Source organism: Capricornis sumatraensis, chromosome 22 (assembly GCF_032405125.1).
Source record: "Capricornis sumatraensis isolate serow.1 chromosome 22, serow.2, whole genome shotgun sequence".
NCBI lineage: Eukaryota > Metazoa > Chordata > Mammalia > Artiodactyla > Bovidae > Capricornis > Capricornis sumatraensis.
The window spans coordinates 38,173,206-38,190,836 of NC_091090.1; positions in this window are offsets into that span (position 1 = coordinate 38,173,206).

The window sequence follows — 17,631 nt, forward strand, 5'->3', positions numbered from 1 at the left end:
ATGTGTCTGTTTTCGTGCCAGAAGCAAATTATTCTGTTTTGCTTACTATAGCTTTCTAATACAATTTGAAATCAGCAAACCTAGTCTCGAAGTTTATTCTTCTTTCCCAAGATCACTTTTATCTTTGGTGTTTTGTGATTTAATACAGATAAATAGACCAAGAAGAGATGGAAAAAATACGCAGAAGAACTATACAAAAAAATATCCTAATGACCCAGATAATCACAATAGTGTAGTTTCTCACTTAGCCAGATATTATGGAATGTGAACTCCAGTGGGTCTTAAAAACACTGCTACCAGCAAAGCTAGTGGAGGTGATAGAATTCCAACAAAGCTATTTAAAACCCTAAAAGTTGATGCTATTAAAGTGCTCCACTCAATATGTCAGAAATTTCAAAAAGCCAGCAGTGACCAGAGGACTGGAAAAGGTCAATCCTCATCCCAATTCCCAAGAAGGACAGTATTAAAGAATGTTCAAGCCACTGAACAAATGCAGTCATCTCCAGTGCTAGTAAGGTTATGATCAAAATCTTCCTGGCTAGTCTTCAGCATTATGTGAACCTAGAACTTCCAGATGTTCATCCTGGCTTTAGAAAAGGCAGAGGAACCAGAGATCAAATTGGCAGCATTTGGGGGAACATAGAGAAATCAAAGGAATTCCAGAAAACCATCTGCTTCATTAACCTTACTGAACTGTGTGGATCACAACAAATTGGAAAATTCTTAAGGAGATGGGAATACCAGACGAATCTTATCTGTCTTCTGAGAAAGCTGTATGCAGATCAAACAGTAACAGTTAGAAGCAGACAAGGAACAATAAACTGGTTCAAAATTCGTGAAGGAGTCTGTCAAGGATGAATATTGTCCATCACGGCACTGATTTAACGTATATGCAGAGCATGTCATGTGAAATGTTGGACTGGATAAGTCCTAAAGGTTGGAATCAAGATTGCTGGGAGAAATATCAACAACCTGAGATGTGTGAATGATACCACTCTAATGGTAGAAAGTGAAGAACTAAAGAGCCTCCGATGAGTGTGAAAGAGGAAAGTGAAAAAGCTGGTTAAAACTCAATATCAAAAAAGCTAAGATCATGGCATCTGGTCCCATCACTTACATGCAAATAGAAGGGGAAAAGGTGGAAGCAGTGACAGATTTACTCTTCTTGGGCTCTAAAATCAATGTGGATGGTGACTGCAGCCATGAAATTAGAAGAAGACTGCTTTTTGGCAGGAAAGCTGTGACAAAACTAGACAGTGTATTAAAAGCAAAAACATCACTTTGCCAACAGAGCTTTGTATAGTCAAGGCTATGATCTTTCCTGTAGTCATGTACACAGGTAAGAGCTGGGCAGACAGTAAAGAAGGCAGAGTGCTGAAGAAGTGATATTTTTGAACTGTGGTGCTGCAGAAGACTCTTTAGAGTCCCTTGGGCACCAAGGAGATCAAAACCAGTCAATCTTAAAGGAAATCAACACCATATACTCTTCAGAAGGACTGATGCTGAAGCTGAATCTCCAATACTTTGGCCACCTAATGTGAACAGCTGACTCACTGGAAAAGACCCTGATGCTGGGAAAGATTGAAGACAGAGGAAAAAGAGGGTGACAGAGGATGAGATGGTTGAATGGCATCACAAATTCAATGGGCATGAACTTGGGCAAATTCTTGGAGATGGTAAGGGACAGGGAAGTCTGGTGTATTACAGGCTGTGGAGTCACACAGAGTCAGGCAAGTCCTGGCAACTGAACAACAACAACAGTTTTATACAAGCTGTAGAATTTTCTAATTTCAGTTGTGAAAAATGCCTTGGAATTTTGAGAGACTGCAGTGAATATGTAGATAGCTGTGTGTAGTATGGGTATATTAACAATATTAATTCTTCCAGTCAATAAATATGAAATATGTTCCTTTTGTGTCTTTTAAATATTTCTTTCATGATTGTCTTGAATGTTTTCATACATAGATCTTTCAACACCTTGCTTAAAATTATTTCTAAGTATTTTATTTTTTTGATGTAATTGTAAATGGGATTATTTGTATTTCTATAATGCGTTTTGGTGAATGGATAGGTAACTGAGTTTTATATATTCGAATACAGCATAAAAAATGCATGCTATTTTTTTACAGAATAGACAATCCCCCCGCCCCCCCCCCAATAAGATAGTTTTTTATCTGAGCAGTTTTTTATCTGTATCTTTCAAAACTCTGCAATCCCCTGAGTATATACCAAGAGAAATCTATAATTCCTTAGTCCTTGGCTTCATATCAGCATCACAGAGCATTCAGTAAGCTTTGAGTTACCTTAGACAAGTCAGTCTCCTCATCGGGTGCCGTGGTCTAACACTTATGTTCTCCCAAAATTCATATGTTGAAAACCTAACCCCCAAAGTGACAATTTTAGATGGTGGGACCACTTGAAAATAGTTAGGTCATGAGTTCAGAACCCACATGAGGGCAGAGCCCACATGAATGGGATTAGGGCTCTTGTGAAAGAGGCCTGAAATACTTGCTCATCCCTTCTATTTAGGGATATGTCCTGGAAGAGGCCCTCATTCACTCAACCATGTTGGCATCCTGATGTTGGACTTCTAGCCACCAGAACTTAGATAAATACTTGGTTTATAAACCACCTAGCCTCTGGCATTTTGTAATAGCAGCCTGCATTCACTAAAACTCTGGACATGATTAAGTGGGGGAAAAAAAAATTGTCAATCTTGTTTTCCCTTCCTAGGTCATGAGTGTGGAACAGGTAGCAAAGATATTCAATTCCAGTGGCACGTGGTAATGTACTCCATAAAATTGTACATTTCTTTAAAAATTGTAATTCTTTCACATGCTCACCTGGGAACATACTTTCTTAGATGTAATTAACATTTAAACCAATAGCTCGTGGATTTTATGGGATCAATTGAGGGTGTTAAGAGCAAAGATAAAGGTTTCCCAAAGTAAAAACAATTCAACCTGAAGACTGCACCATTACTGGTACCCCAATCTCCAGCCTGTCAGCCCAAAGTTGAAGTAACTGAACTCGAAGGCCTGTCACTGGGCTCTCATCAGAATCCCAACATAACTGCTCTTTGACTTAGTAAACTTATTTCACTTCTCTAGGCCTTGGTTTTCTCAACTAAACAAGGACTTTAGAGTAGAAAATCCTTTACATTTCCAAGATTATGCAAATCTCTGTATGAAATATGATCCAAAACTGAGGTTTTATTCTTTTTCTGGAAAAGAAAATTATCGATTGGTTGTGCAGCTTCCGTGTTGGATCTCTTCTACTTCTAATTATCTGCTCTATCTCACAGTGTTTTTCTCTAGCCTAGCTTTAAGAAAAATTCCTTAATAGAAAAAATTACTTGATTGTTATGAAATACTACTTTTATCTTTGGTTTTTCATTGAAAAGCAGGAGTTGTAGTTAAGCAGACTAGTGAGAGAAACTGTTTCTAAATGTCAGTATGTCACCTTGAGGAATTTTGCTATGCGTAGTTGCTCAGTTGAATCCAACGCTTTATGACTCCATGATCTGACGACCCCATGGACTGCAACCCACCAGGCTCCTCTGTTCATGGGGATTTCTAGGCAAGAATACTAGAATGGTTTGATATGCCCTCTTCCAGGTATCTTCCTGACCAAGGATGGAATCCAGGTCTCCTGTACTGCAGGCAGACTGTTTACTCTCTGAGCCCACAGCTCCCAATAAAATGAGTCTTGACTATACAGAAGATGTGTGATTGTCTACTTTTGTTTCCTGCAACAGTGTTTTTTTTTTTTTCCAGCTAACATATCAGTCCCGTTTCTATTCACCTGAAAGCTATCTAGAATGCAAGTTCTTTCTGAAAGAAAAAAAAAAACAACACAAAAGTAACTTTTATCTGGAATAGCAGTTAAAATTTTGTCCAGTTGTCAGTGTATTTAAAATACCAGAGGCTGAGTATTTCCTTTTAATTCTAATATTTACCTCAAAAGGAACAAATAGGCTGGTCTGTGAAAAATACCAGTTTCTGCTATAGTTGATACTCAGTAAATAGGAAGTTCAGGGTAGTTGGTGCAGCCTTTGTAAACCCAAGGGAACTGAATTAAAGCAGTGGGAATTGGTGTTGTTCAGATAATTAACTATAAGACAGAATGTGGTCAGTGAGATAAAAATGATGAGAATGAAATTAGGAAGCCATAAGGAGGAAGATGGTACTTTCATCTGGGAAAAGTAGGTAACAATTCATCAAGGAGGTGAATTTTTTTGTACCTTCAAAGAAAGATTAGGTGTTTGTGTGCAATGTAAAAATACTTGAATTGTAGACTCTCCTTAAAGTGTTTTCATCTGTTATGGAAATACTTTATGTATTTTCATCTGTCAAGGAAAAGCACAGAATGCCAAATGTCCACATAACAAGGAGACCTGAGCTGTGTCAGAGTCGTGAAAGGCTGCTTTGTGGAAATGGTTTTTACTGAGATCTGAAAGATGCTGAGGAGGTAATCAGGTAAGAGAAAGAGGGTCTTCCAGGGAGAAGGAATGGCATTTATAAAGAGTTAGCCCTATGTGAGAATATACAGTGAGAAGATCACACATGCCAGGATTGCACCTTCAAAGAATTCAATTTACTTGGTAAAACTTATGCTAACTGAACAAGAATACAAGGTGGAATATGATCAGTTCTCTGAAAGAGATAAGAATCAAGTTTTGCAGAGCATAGGAGATATTTCCATTTGCTTGGTAATTCAGTAAAGATTCACTTAAACCTAGGAAATGTGCTTTCTATTGCTACTTTTGCATCGAGTTTTATAAGTTTAGATAAGTGGCATAATCATTCTTGGATTTACTTATATATCCTTAATATGGGAAGATTGTCTAGATAATTTCCAAGGTTTCTTCCCTTTTTGAATATCCAGTGAATCCCACCGGTTATTATCTGGAATAAAAAAAAAAAAAAAAAACCTTTTACTTACAAAGCGTAATGTTTGATACCTACAAAATTATATAAAAAGCATTGAAATTCTTACTGTTTTCTTTTTTCAGTATTTTAAAAATATATTTTCCAGAAAAAATTGCAAGCTATATAAAGAATACATGACAATTTAAATAGGTATACATTATTAATGGATCCCCTCAGTGAGCTAATTAACATATCTATTAATATCATCTCACCTATTTAACTTTCAAGATCTTTTTGGTGAGGACTTTTAAGTTTTCCTCTCTTACATGTGTACCAAATGACTTTACTCATGTCCAACTCTTTGAGACCCCATGGACTATATAGCCTGTCAGGCTCCTCTGTCCATGGGGATTCTCCAGGAAAGAATGTTAAGGTAGTTTGCCATGCCCTCCTCCAGGGGATCTTTTGACCCAGGGATTAAACTCCTTTTACTTTATGTAATGTGCTTGTATTCCTTTGTCTTTGGAAATGTTCTTTGCTCTAAATTTTACTTTGTCTAATATTAACATATGCTTTTATGCCCTGGTGGATATGGGGAATTCGAAGCAGGGACTGCGACAGCGTCTAAGGAATTAATTGCTTAATTAAAGATATGGAGGGATATTAGAAAGAAATAGTGTAGTAAGAAAATAAGTGGAGAAAAGACGCTGAATAACTTGGTTTACGCGGAAAACCAATAAAACTCCAAGACAAGGAGTTTGCAACATCTATGTAGGCCACTGGCGCCCACTTGAATAGCGGAGGCTGCCCCTCCTTGGGCTCCCTCTCGCATGGGTCTTAGAAGCCAGGGCAAGTAAGTAGACATTGTGAGCCTCCACGCTCCAGATGGGAATTCAGCCAGAAAAGAAAAGAACGAGAAAAGACCACACTGGAGAAACCAGTCTTTCCAGGAACTGGTCCGTTTCTTTATTTTCCAGGTTCACTTTTATACTTTTAGTTATCAGTTCAGTTCAGTCGCTCAGTTGTGTCCGACTCTTTGCAACCCCATGAATCACAACACGCCAGGCCTCCCTGTCCATCACCATCTCCCGGAGTTCACTCAGACTCACGTCCATCGAGTTGGTGATACCATCCATCATCTCATCCTCTGTCATCCCCTTCTCCTCCTGCCCCCAATCCCTCCAGGCATCAGAGTCTTTTCCAATGAGTCAACTCTTCACATGAGGTGGCCAAAGTACTGGCGTTTCAGCTTTAGCATCATTCCTTCCAAAGAAATCCCAAGGTTGCTCTCCTTCAGAATGGACTGGTTGGATCTCCTTGCAGTCCAAGGGACTCTCAAGAGTCTTCTCCAACACCACAGTTCAAAAGCATCAATTCTTCGGCACTCAGCCTTCTTCACAGTCCAACTCTCACATCCATACATGACCACAGGAAAAACCATAGCCTTGACAAGACGGACCTTAGTCGGCAAAGTAATGTCTCTGCTTTTGAATATACTGTCTAGGTTGGTCATACCTTTTCTTCCAAGGAGTAAGCGTCTTTTAATTTCATGGCTGCAGTCACCATCTGCCATGATTTTCGAGCCCAAAAATATAAAGTCTGACATGGTTTCCACTGTTTCCCCATCTATTTCCCATGGAGTGATGGGACCGGATGCCATGATCTTCATTTTCTGAATGTTGAGATAAGCCAACTTTTTGACTCTCCACTTTCACTTTCATCAAGAGGCTTTTTAGCTCCTCTTCACTTTCTGCCATAAGGGTGGTGTCATCTGCATATCTGAGGTTGTTAATATTTCTCCCAGCAATCTTGAATCCAGCTTGTGTTTCTTCCAGTCCAGTGTTTCTCATGATGTACTTTGCATACAAGTTAAATAAGCAGGGTGACAATATACAGCCTTGACATACTCCTTTTCTTATTTGGAACCAGTCTGTTGTTCCATGTGCAGTTCTAACTGTTGCTTCCTGGCCTGCATACAGATTTCTCAAGAGGCAGGTGAGGTGGTCTGGTTTTCCCATCTCTTTCAGAATTTTCCACAGTTTATTGTGATCCACACAGTCAAAGGCTTTGGCATAGTCAATAAAGCAGAAATAGATGTTTTTCTGGAACTCTCTTGGTTTTTCCATGATCCAGCAGATGTTGGCAATTTGAACTCTGGTTCCTCTGCCTTTTCTAAAACCAGCTTGAACATCAGGGATTTCATGGTTCAGGTATTGCTGAAGCCTGGCTTGGAGAATTTGAGCATTACTTTACTAGCGTGTGAGATGAGTGCAACTGTGCGGTAGTTTGAGCGTTCTTTGGCATTGCCTTTCTTTGGAATTGGAATGAAAACTGACCTTTTCCAGTCCTGTGGCCACTGCTGAGTTTTCCAAAATTGCTGGCATATTGAGTGCAGCACTTTCACAGCATCATCTTTCAGGATTTGAAACAGCTCAACTGGAATTCCATCACCTCCACTAGCTTTGTTCGTAGTGATGCTTTCCAAGGCCCACCTGACTTCACTTTCCAAGATGTCTGGCTCTAGATGAGTGATCACACCATCATGATTATCTGGGTCATGAAGATCTTTTTTGTACAGTTTTTCTGTGTATTCTTGCCACCTCTTCTTAATATCTTCTGCTGCTGTTAGGTCCATACCATTTCCATCCTTTATCAAGCCCATCTTTGCATGAAATGTTCCCTTGATATCTCTAATTTTCTTGAAGAGATCTCTAGTCTTTCCCATTCTGTTGTTATCCTCTATTTCTTTGCATTGATGGCTGAAAAAGGCTTTCTTATCTCTTCTTGCTATTCTTTGGAACTCTTCATTCAGCTGCTTATATCTTTCCTTTTCTCCTTTGCTTTTCACGTCTCTTCTTTTCACAGCTATTTGTAAGGCCTCCCCAGACAGCCATTTTGCTGTTTTGCATTTCTTTTCCATGGGGATGGTCTTGATCCCTGTCTCCTGTACAATGTCACGAACCTCATTCCATAGTTAATCAGGCACTCCATCTATCAGATCTAGTCCCTTAAATCTATTTCTCACTTCCACTGTATAATCATAAGGGATTTGCTTTAGGTCATACCTGAATGGTCTAGCTTTTAGTTATACATAGAGATAAATGTAAGAGACATAGTCATGCAGGGTCAGCTGCTCAGACCCTTATCTAAAGACCTTGTTCTCAGCATATCTTTGTTACAAGGGTCTTACACTTCACAATTTCTTTTGGTTGGAGACCAATTAACATTTTATGGCCCCACCTTTCTTTCTATTGATAAAGGTTAATCGATCAGAAGGCTTGTTTCCCCTTAAGATCTATTTAGTCTGAAATTAGTGATAAAGTTTCATTTTTACATAGCAAGGACACAATGATTTATAACAAAGAAAGAGGAGTACAGTGATGTATAACAAAAGAGAAAATTCATTAACTCAAAAAGTCTAGTATTGCTAACATCAAAACTACTATATTTCTTTTTCTACATTCCAATTACATTGATTAACATACTCCCAGGTGCCTAAGGATATGGAGGCCTGGCGGCAATCATTAACTCAGCAACGAAACCCTTCACCAACATGATTTTTATCTTTAGAAAAACACTATGTTAACTAAGACTTTCAAAATACTCCAAACTCTCTGTGCCATTTATGGTTGAGAGGTTGTAAACAATCATGTAAGTAGTAGCAGGAGTGTGGATAGTCCTGTCACACAAACTAGTCTGCCAGCAGAGAGGTTTTTGGACTGAAACACCCTTGTCATGCCCAGGAGATTTATTAATTGGAGTCCTAAGTTAACTCCATTTCAGAGAGAGGTGGTGGGGGATGGCCCCCCATATAATGTCAGAAGAGTAGGCGAAAAGCACAATGCAGTAAGGCAGGTAGACTCTGGTTTTGAGGCAGATGCATGAGCAGATCCAGTGAGGCTCCCTTAAGGCCCGACTCGCCTTTGCCTGTCGGGCCCCTCCACCTCATAACCTTTGCCACAGGCGGGACTCGTCCTGCTGGCTCCCGGCACTTTTATCCTTTTATTTTCCAAATATCCATGTGATTATTGAGTTTCTTGGGCTTTCCTGGTGCCTCAGACAGTAAGGAATTCACTTGCCTTGTGAAGACCTGGATTCAATCCCTGGGTTGGGAAGATCCCCTGGAGGAAGACATGGGAATCCGTATTCTTGCCTGGAGAATTCCATAGACAGAGGAACCTGGTGAGCTACAGTCCATGGGTCACAAAGAGTCAGGCACAGCTTAGCAACTAACCCACCACCTGGTGTTCCTTCACATTTGTTGCTTGGGAGGAACAGCCCTACTCAGGCTGCCTTCTGATCTAGGTTGGAGGTCAGGAATGGTGGGCCTGGCTTGTCATCTCTTAGGTGCTGCTGTGTTGCTCTTCCATTCTTCAGGCCCTAAAGTAGCTCACCTTCTTCTTGCCAAATATACAAGGTCCCCTTTAGTGGTCTCTTCTTTTTTCCAGAACAAACAGAGGAGTGGGCACAAAGAGGTCAAGGTTGTCTTGTCTTGAATCACATCTTGTCTTGAAACATATCTTGACCAGAAGCCCAAGGTGTGTTTTATAACCTAGGGAAGAGATTTCATGGAGGGAAGTTGAGGAGGAAAGTGGAAAGGAGTCCACAGCAGGCTGGAGATGCAAGTTGTGGAGTCCCTTTCTTTAGAAGTCATCAGAAGCTGAGAAGGTATTTTTCCTAAGTGATATGTATATTCAGCTCTGCGTAAGTATACTTTCTGTTTCAGCAAACTGTAAGTCTTCTGTATGTTTTCATTAATTTTCTTTACAAATGCATATATATGATGATATCCATATGACATTTTATTCAATCTTCTAGGCCATTGGCCCAGTTTTATTATGACTTGAGATTTAAAAACTGAAAAAAAGATAGAGTTTGGATTATTTACCAGTTGATGTATTGATGGAATAACAAAGAACTAAAGATGTTTACTTAATTGAGCTCACAAAATTTTATATATGCATATGAAGAGAGTTATTCAGATATAATTGTATTTCTTACCCCTTGTGGTATTCTGAGAACTTCAATTGAAGCTATATGTAAAAGAAATTACTTTATTATGATAGTTACATAACTGGTGTAATTACATGTGTACATTCAGAATCCATTAGTCCAGTGGCCATAAAAATGAGTGTCCTCATCCCCTGGGGAAGAAAATGTTACCATTTCAATTTCTATTTATTTTTATCTCACTGTCATTTAGCTTATATTTTCTGTATATCTTTTAAATGTCATAATATATAAGAATAGCAGTGCATATATAATATTTTTACATAATATAATTAGGTAACTGACTGTTGGAAAATGGAAAATAATTTGGAGATTAGTTCTTCAAGAAACAGAAAATTATAAAAATGTGCTGCATAAAATGTTACTTAATTTGGTGGAGTTTACCAACAATTTTTTATCAAACTAGTTCAACTGAAGAGGCAGAATATTCAGAACATCCTTGTTTGCATGAGTTTGCATAGAGCCTCAGAGACGGAAAAATTTTTGAAGTTGGATAGAAGACCAAGAGACCTGACTGGACAGGGGAAAACTTGAATCTTGAATGCAAGAGAGCATGTTTGCCCCCCTCTGTGTGGTCTAAGTTGTCTTTCTTTAAATCACCTCCCTTTCTTCACCTTTATTCCTTAAACCCCATCTTCTGCTTTACTAGTTCTTTTCCAATAGTACAGATCACCTGTTAACATACCATATAATGTACATGGATTCATGTTTATTGCAGATTATCTGTCTTCTCCCAGCTAGAATATCAGTTCCATGAGGATAAGTGTCTGCCTGCTTTGTTTACTGATGTAAACTAAGCACCTATGAGGGCTTCCCTGGTGGCTCAGAGTTTAAAGTGTCTGCCTGCAATGCAGAAGACCTGGGTTCAATCCCTGGGTTGGGAAGATCCCTTGGAGAAGGAAATGGCAACCCACTCCAGTATTCTTGCCTGGAGAATCTCATGGACCGAGGAGCCTGGTGGGCTACAGTCCAGTGGGTTGCAAAGAGTTGGACATGACTGAGCGACTTCACTTTCAGTTTCACTTCAAGCACCTATAAGAGTTTCTGAGTCAAGGAAGAATTAAGTCAATGATCAGTTGGTTAAATGACTAATAGCAGAGTAGTGGGCAGGCCTATGGGTTTCAAAATTTTGTGATTTTGGAAAATTCTGAGAGATGGGAATACCAGACCACCTAACCTGCCTCTTGAGAAATCTGTATGCAGGCCAGGAAGCAACAGTTAGAACTGCACATGGAACAACAGACTGGTTCCAAATAGGAAAAGGAGTATGTCAAGGCTGTATATTGTCACCCTGCTTATTTAACTTATATGCAGAGTACATTATGAGAAACACTGGACTGGAAGAAACACAAGCTGGAATCAAGATTGCTGGGAGAAATATCAATAACCTCAGATATGAAGATGAACCACCCTTTTGGCAGAAAGTGAAGAGGAGCTAAAAAGCCTCCTGATGAAAGTGAAAGAGGAGAGTGAAAAAGTTGGCTTAAAGCTCAACATTCAGAAAACGAAGATCATGGCATCCGGTCCCATCACTTCATGGGAAATAGATGGGGAAACAGTGTAAACAGTGTCAGACTTTATTTTCTGGGCTCCAAAATCAATGCAGATGGTAATTGCAGCCATGAAATTAAAAGAGGCTTACTCCTTGGAAGGAAAGTTATGACCAACCTAGATAGTATATTCAAAAGCAGAGACATTACTTTGCCGACTAAGGTCCATCTAGTCAAGGCTATGGTTTTTCCTGTGGTCATGTATGGATGTGAGAGTTGGACTGTGAAGAAGGCTGAGTGCCGAAGAATTGATGCTTTTGAACTGTGGTGTTGGAGAAGACTCTTGAGAGTCCCTTTGACTGCAAGGAGATCCAACCAGTCCATTCTGAAGGAGATCAACCCTGGGATTTCTTTGGAAGCAATGATGCTAAAGCTGAAACTCCAGTACTTTGGCCACCTAATGCGAAGAGTTGACTCATTGGAAAGGACTTTGATGCTGGGAGAGATTGGGGGCAGGAGGAAAAGTGGATGACCGAGGATGAAATGGCTTGATGGCATCACGGACTTGATGGGCGTGAGTCTGGGTGAACTCTGGGAGTTGGTGATGAACAGGGAGGCCTGGCATGCTGCGATTCATGGGCTCGCAGAGTCGCACACGACTGAGCGACTGAACTGAACCAAACTGAACTGATTATCTATTTTAAATAACCCGTTCTACAGTTAATGTTACAAGATTAAGACACGTTTCTGTTTCTTTTATCAGCATAAACATAAACTATATTTGAAGAAAATGTTTTAGACCAAACATGATAGCCAAAATGCACATTTGGAAAAAAACAATTATACTAGTTTATTTGTTTTCTTTATTGAAAATACATTCCTTTTCAAAAACTTTTTCTTACATAGGTATGTGTACATATATGTTTATATATATAAATAAAATTCCATCTAGTCAAAGCTATGGTTTTCCCAGTAGTCAGTATGGATGTGAGAGCTGGACCGTAAGGAAACTGAGCACTGAGGAATTGATGCTTTTGAACTGCAGTGTTGGAGAAGACTCTTGAGAGTTCCCTGGACTGCAAGGAGATCAAACCGGTCAATACTAAAGGAAATCAGCCCTGAATATTCATTGAAAGGACTGATACTGAAGCTGAAGCTCCAATACTTTGGCCAAATGATACAAAGAATTGACTCATTGGAAAAGACCCTGGTGCTGGAAAAGATTGATGGCAGGAGGAGAAGGAGAAGGCAGAAGATGAGATGGCTGGATAGCATCACTGAGTCGATGGGCATGAGTTTGAGCAAACTCCAGGAGATGGTGCAGGACATGGGAGCCTATTGTGCTGCAGTCTGTGGGGTCTCAAACAGTTGTATATGACTGAGTGACTGAAGTTAATTGAAGGTATGATATGTGTTATGTATATAACATAATGATTATATGATTATTATACATAAGTCACATTGACAATATGCTATTTTAATTTCAGGTATTTATAATGTTATTTTGTTTCAGGTGTACAACATAATTACTTGACATATATTGCAAAATGATCATCACAATAAATCTGGTGAATGTCCCTCATTAGAAATAGTTACAATTTTCTCCTTGTGAGAAAACTTTTACGATCTCTTGCTGCTGCTGCTGCTGCTGCTGCTGCTGCTGCTCAGTCATGTCCAACTCTGTGCGACCCCATAGAAAGCAGACCACCAGGCTCCCCCGTCCCTCGGATTCTCCAGGCAAGAACACTGGAGTGGGTTGTCATTTCCTTCTCCAATGCATGAAAGTGAAAACTGAAAGTGAAGTCGCTCAGTTGTGTCCGACTCTTTTGGCAGTGTTCAAATAGGCAATAAGTATATTCCCTTTTTGACTTAGTGCAGTTAAATGAGACAAGTGGCTCTGAGTTTTAGAATCAAAGAATCATGTTGAAACAGTTGAGTTGAATCAAACTTCTCAGTGCCAACTCAGAGAGAGCTTTCTTGAAAAATCCATCCCTCATTAGGCCCACCTGGCTCCCATCACACATGGTCTGGTGTGCAGGCATAGATCGGTGTTTAAGGCTTATGGTATCTTTTCCACGTGTCCATGCATTTTTTTCTCGACATCATTCAGTGCTTCATCCGTCTCCTGTCTTCACTATCCAAAGAGGTTATAATTACAGCAGAAGACGTCTAAGTAGCTAGACTCGCAATTGCTGCCCACTGGGCACTTTGGAAAGAGGCTGGGAAGGAGTCCTTCCAGTATTAGCGTTTTACATTCAGTTTGAAGAGTCAATCAACAAGCTTCAGTTTGAAGCTTTCCAGTTTGAAGAGTCAATCAACACAAATATGTATCAGGAGTGAACATTGTTTGATTATTTATTTGACTAGTGATTAGCTGACCGTCTGCTGAGAGTAAGGCAATAAAGCGTTAGTAAACAAGGGAGGATTCAGGCAAAAGGATGAGAACCTCTTGGAGAAAGTGGACACATGATTAAGGAGACCATGACCTCTATTTGGTTTAGGTTTTAGGTTTTGTTTAGGCTGGCTCTGTAAAGGTATGGGTTGTTTCCATTTGATTTCCGTTCATCCTCTATGCTTTACAATGTATGTGTTACTTAAGTGTTGATAGCGGCTAGTGACTTACTGCTTGTTATCACTGGGTAGTTGTGCTTTGGTTCTGGTATTCCAGAGAGTCTAGCAGAGGCTCCATAGAATATTTATTTCTATCATTTCCTGCAGAACCTTAATATTTTTTGGTGATTTCTGGTACAAAGATATGAAATACAGGAAAACAGAGCTCAGGTGCTTTTGGATAAAACTTTAATTTATATCCTCCCTTCTCTCTGACTTTTCAGTCATTTATTGACTTAACTAGTCCCATATTGCTGGATGCCTTTTCTGGCTCTTATGTCTGCCTCATTCCTTGCATGTGGTCAAGGTCTATTTCATTTCCTGTATCTCTAGCATGCTTTGTGTCTTTTAATTTGGCAGAGCCCTCTTTGATTTTTAGTGTCATAATCCCAGCTCTTTCTCATCTCTTTCTTTTTCTCTACCAGCCACAACTTCTCAATCCACATTAAAGTTTCTCTTTTCTAATTCTGGACATACTACTCTCTTGGACTAAATGTTCTTGGTTTCCTGTTGCTTTGTAGAATAAAGATAAACTCTCCATTTTGCAATGTATGATTCTCCTTAATCCATAAAAATCCATACAAGTATTTCTCCATTCTAAGCCTACAGTAATGTATACAGTATATCATGGAAGCATAATCATGAGAGATACAACATGAATGGTAAAAAATGAAAATTTCTTGTGTTTTAGTCAGACTTGATTATTCACTGATTCCTCATAATGCTATATGTATTTTATATCTAGGATAAAAAGCTGCCTTGATCTAGGATGTCAGATATCCTTACTTCGTAAGATGATCCTAAGTTAATTGACAGATATACTGTTTTCCCATTTTTGCACATCAATATCCCATCAACTTTTCAAAACTCCATCACAAAGCCATCCCATCAGCGTCACTCCTATGACACACTCACATGGCTCCTAGCTTTACTTCAATATACTGTAGCACCGTGTTGACATCACATCTTATTCTTCTACAACCTATCATGTAATATAGCAAATTGTGTGTTTATATCACCCTCTCCTTCTCCACAACTTGCGGGCCTGCTTCTGGAAAACAGAGATTTTTTTAAACCTCAGTTTAAGTCCTCATTGTATCCATGACATGTGATTTACTAATCTATAAGGTCAGTGAACTTTGAAAGTTTTTCATTTGTTGGTTTCCATTCGGTAACCACTGATACTATTCTTGATATAGTAGGGCCATTTCTTCAAATGTAGTCTTACTTGGAAATCTGTAAAAGAGGGGAAAATTGATGCTTTCTGGATGGCAAGGGAGTGATTCTTAAATCGTGTCCAAATATCCCTGCTCTGGCTATTCCTGACTGACTCTATAATGTTTCTGTGGCTCTGTTCAATATTGTCTGAAATCTACAGTATTCACTTTATATGTCACAGTCAAGCAAGGAGAGCACTCTCAATGTCACCACCTCTGTTCTTGATGTAAAGTCCTAAATTTATGCTTGAAATAAATTTTATAAGAGACAAATACATGAAGATGCATGTGGTCTATTAGTGTGTGTATATTTCCTCCAATTACATTGTCCCCCTTATTGCCAAATTTTCCCTCTAATTAATACCATTTTCTCTGCTGGAAATATCTAGACATTGAAGGAAAGAAAGTTAAGCAAGTAACAAATAGAATTAGATGTTTTTGGCAGTAAATGACTTACAAAGTGCTTACAGGGTGTTTGATGGTCTTTTACCTTTTGAAAGAAGAAAGTGAAAATACAAAAAAGCTGACACTTTACATGCATGAAGACACCAAAGGAGGAATTGATAGATTGCTTTGGGAGAGAGTATTCTGTCATATTCTGAAAAGTTTGGGTCATCCCAGGTAGAGGCAGGGGCAGGACTCAGGCAAGAATATCCTGCCTATGAGGGAAGAGGTTGGTTTTGCTGGACAGTGTTCCTGTATGTGGGTGAAAGGTGTCTTTGCCTAAAAGAAGATGATTTGGCTGAATTGTGCCCTGAGGAGTTGCCAAACTTTGTTCCTCTCTAGAACTATGACCTTTAGTAACAACAAACGAAAACTCCTAATACAAAGGACAATTTCAGAAAAAAGAGGAGAGAAGAGAAAATGGAGATAAAAGGGAATATGAAATATATGCTGTTGGGATATTTAAAAAAGCATATATATTTGGGTCCTTAAAAATAAAGTGTTCAACAGCATTTCATCCTTCACTACCCAGGTCCTAGACTCACTTTCCCTTTGCTGCCTTTCCTTCCTTCCGTCTTTCTCTTCCTTTTCTTTTTTTCATGCCCCTTTCCCTTCTACCTTTTGATTCCCCATTTTCTTTACCAAGAATTACTGCTAAAGCCCTAAAGATGCTGTAACACCAGCCCAGCAACATCGTCGGCTTCCTAGGAGAGCCCGTCAAGAGATTGGCCCTCATTCCAGGTTGTTTGGAGGCTGTTGAACAAGCTGAGCATCCCTAATCCAGTCACATTGCTCCAGTCTCAGTAGAGACTCAGTCTATTTGGAGAATTTTATAATTTTATAGTTTAGTGACCTACTAGGGCATGTTTATAAGGCCAAATAATTAATGACAAGGATAATACTCTAAAAGGAAGAGAGAATGGTATCTCACTTCTCAGATAAATGTGTTTTTAAATCCAGCTTTCTGATCTACTCAGTGTCTATGTGACCAGTTGGTCAATTGTCCAAAATCCACAGTGATGGACAGATGCACACCAGTATTTCTGTCAGTCAATTGTTCAGAGTGTTTATGATACATGGGTTTCCTGTGGGCTGCTTAATTTTCTCCAGATGGTGCTTGCAGAGTGAGGGAAACAGAGAGGCTGTGGTGACTACTGCAGGTGGGGAGCTGTGGGTTCCAGAACATTTCCCCTGATTAAAAAGGAAACTATGAATTTAAGGACCCCTAACTTGTGAATTCCTGGAAAAGCAAAAGGATACCCTACAGGGAAACACTTGTCAGTCACGGAGAATTTCAGATCAGTCCGTCTGGACCAAGAGAAGGCTACAACAGCACCATGTAAGTCAGTGATGTCAGAACTTTCCCATCTCGTTACCATCCACCTTGTTCCAACATGGCCTAAGGAATGAGGATCCAGAGAGGGAGAGAGAAGGAACCTTGCAGAAAAAGACACATCTGCATTTCCTGGTAGGTCCCCTGGGCCTCAGCAGGGGAGAGGGAAACATTGAATAGGCTGAATATGAGGTGGAGCTGACACTTGACTGACCTGGACTTGGGAAAGCCAGAGTGGTGGAATGTGTGGAATGGCTGCCCGGTGATGCAGGAGATGAGGATGCAGTGGAGTGCGGGTGACGACAGCCCCTGGAGGAGGATGAGCCAGTTCAATGAGATAAGTGCTTTTATATATAAGAGACACTCAGAGCTCCCGAGCCCTCCCCCGTGTGACAATACAGTAAGAAGTGTGTGACCAGAAAGGATCCTGCATGACCACGCTGTGGAAATCCATTTCCATTGTTTTTAAGCCTGTGATATTTCGTTATAGCAACCCAGAAGGACTAAGACAGCATCCTAACAATCCTTAGACACTTCAGTAAACCTCATGCTATTTATACAAATTTCGAAGTATTTATATTTTCTCGTGTAACACTATGATAGTTGGCTGACAGTTCGTGGCTGGCTTTCATAAAGAATCCTGAAAATTCAGCCTT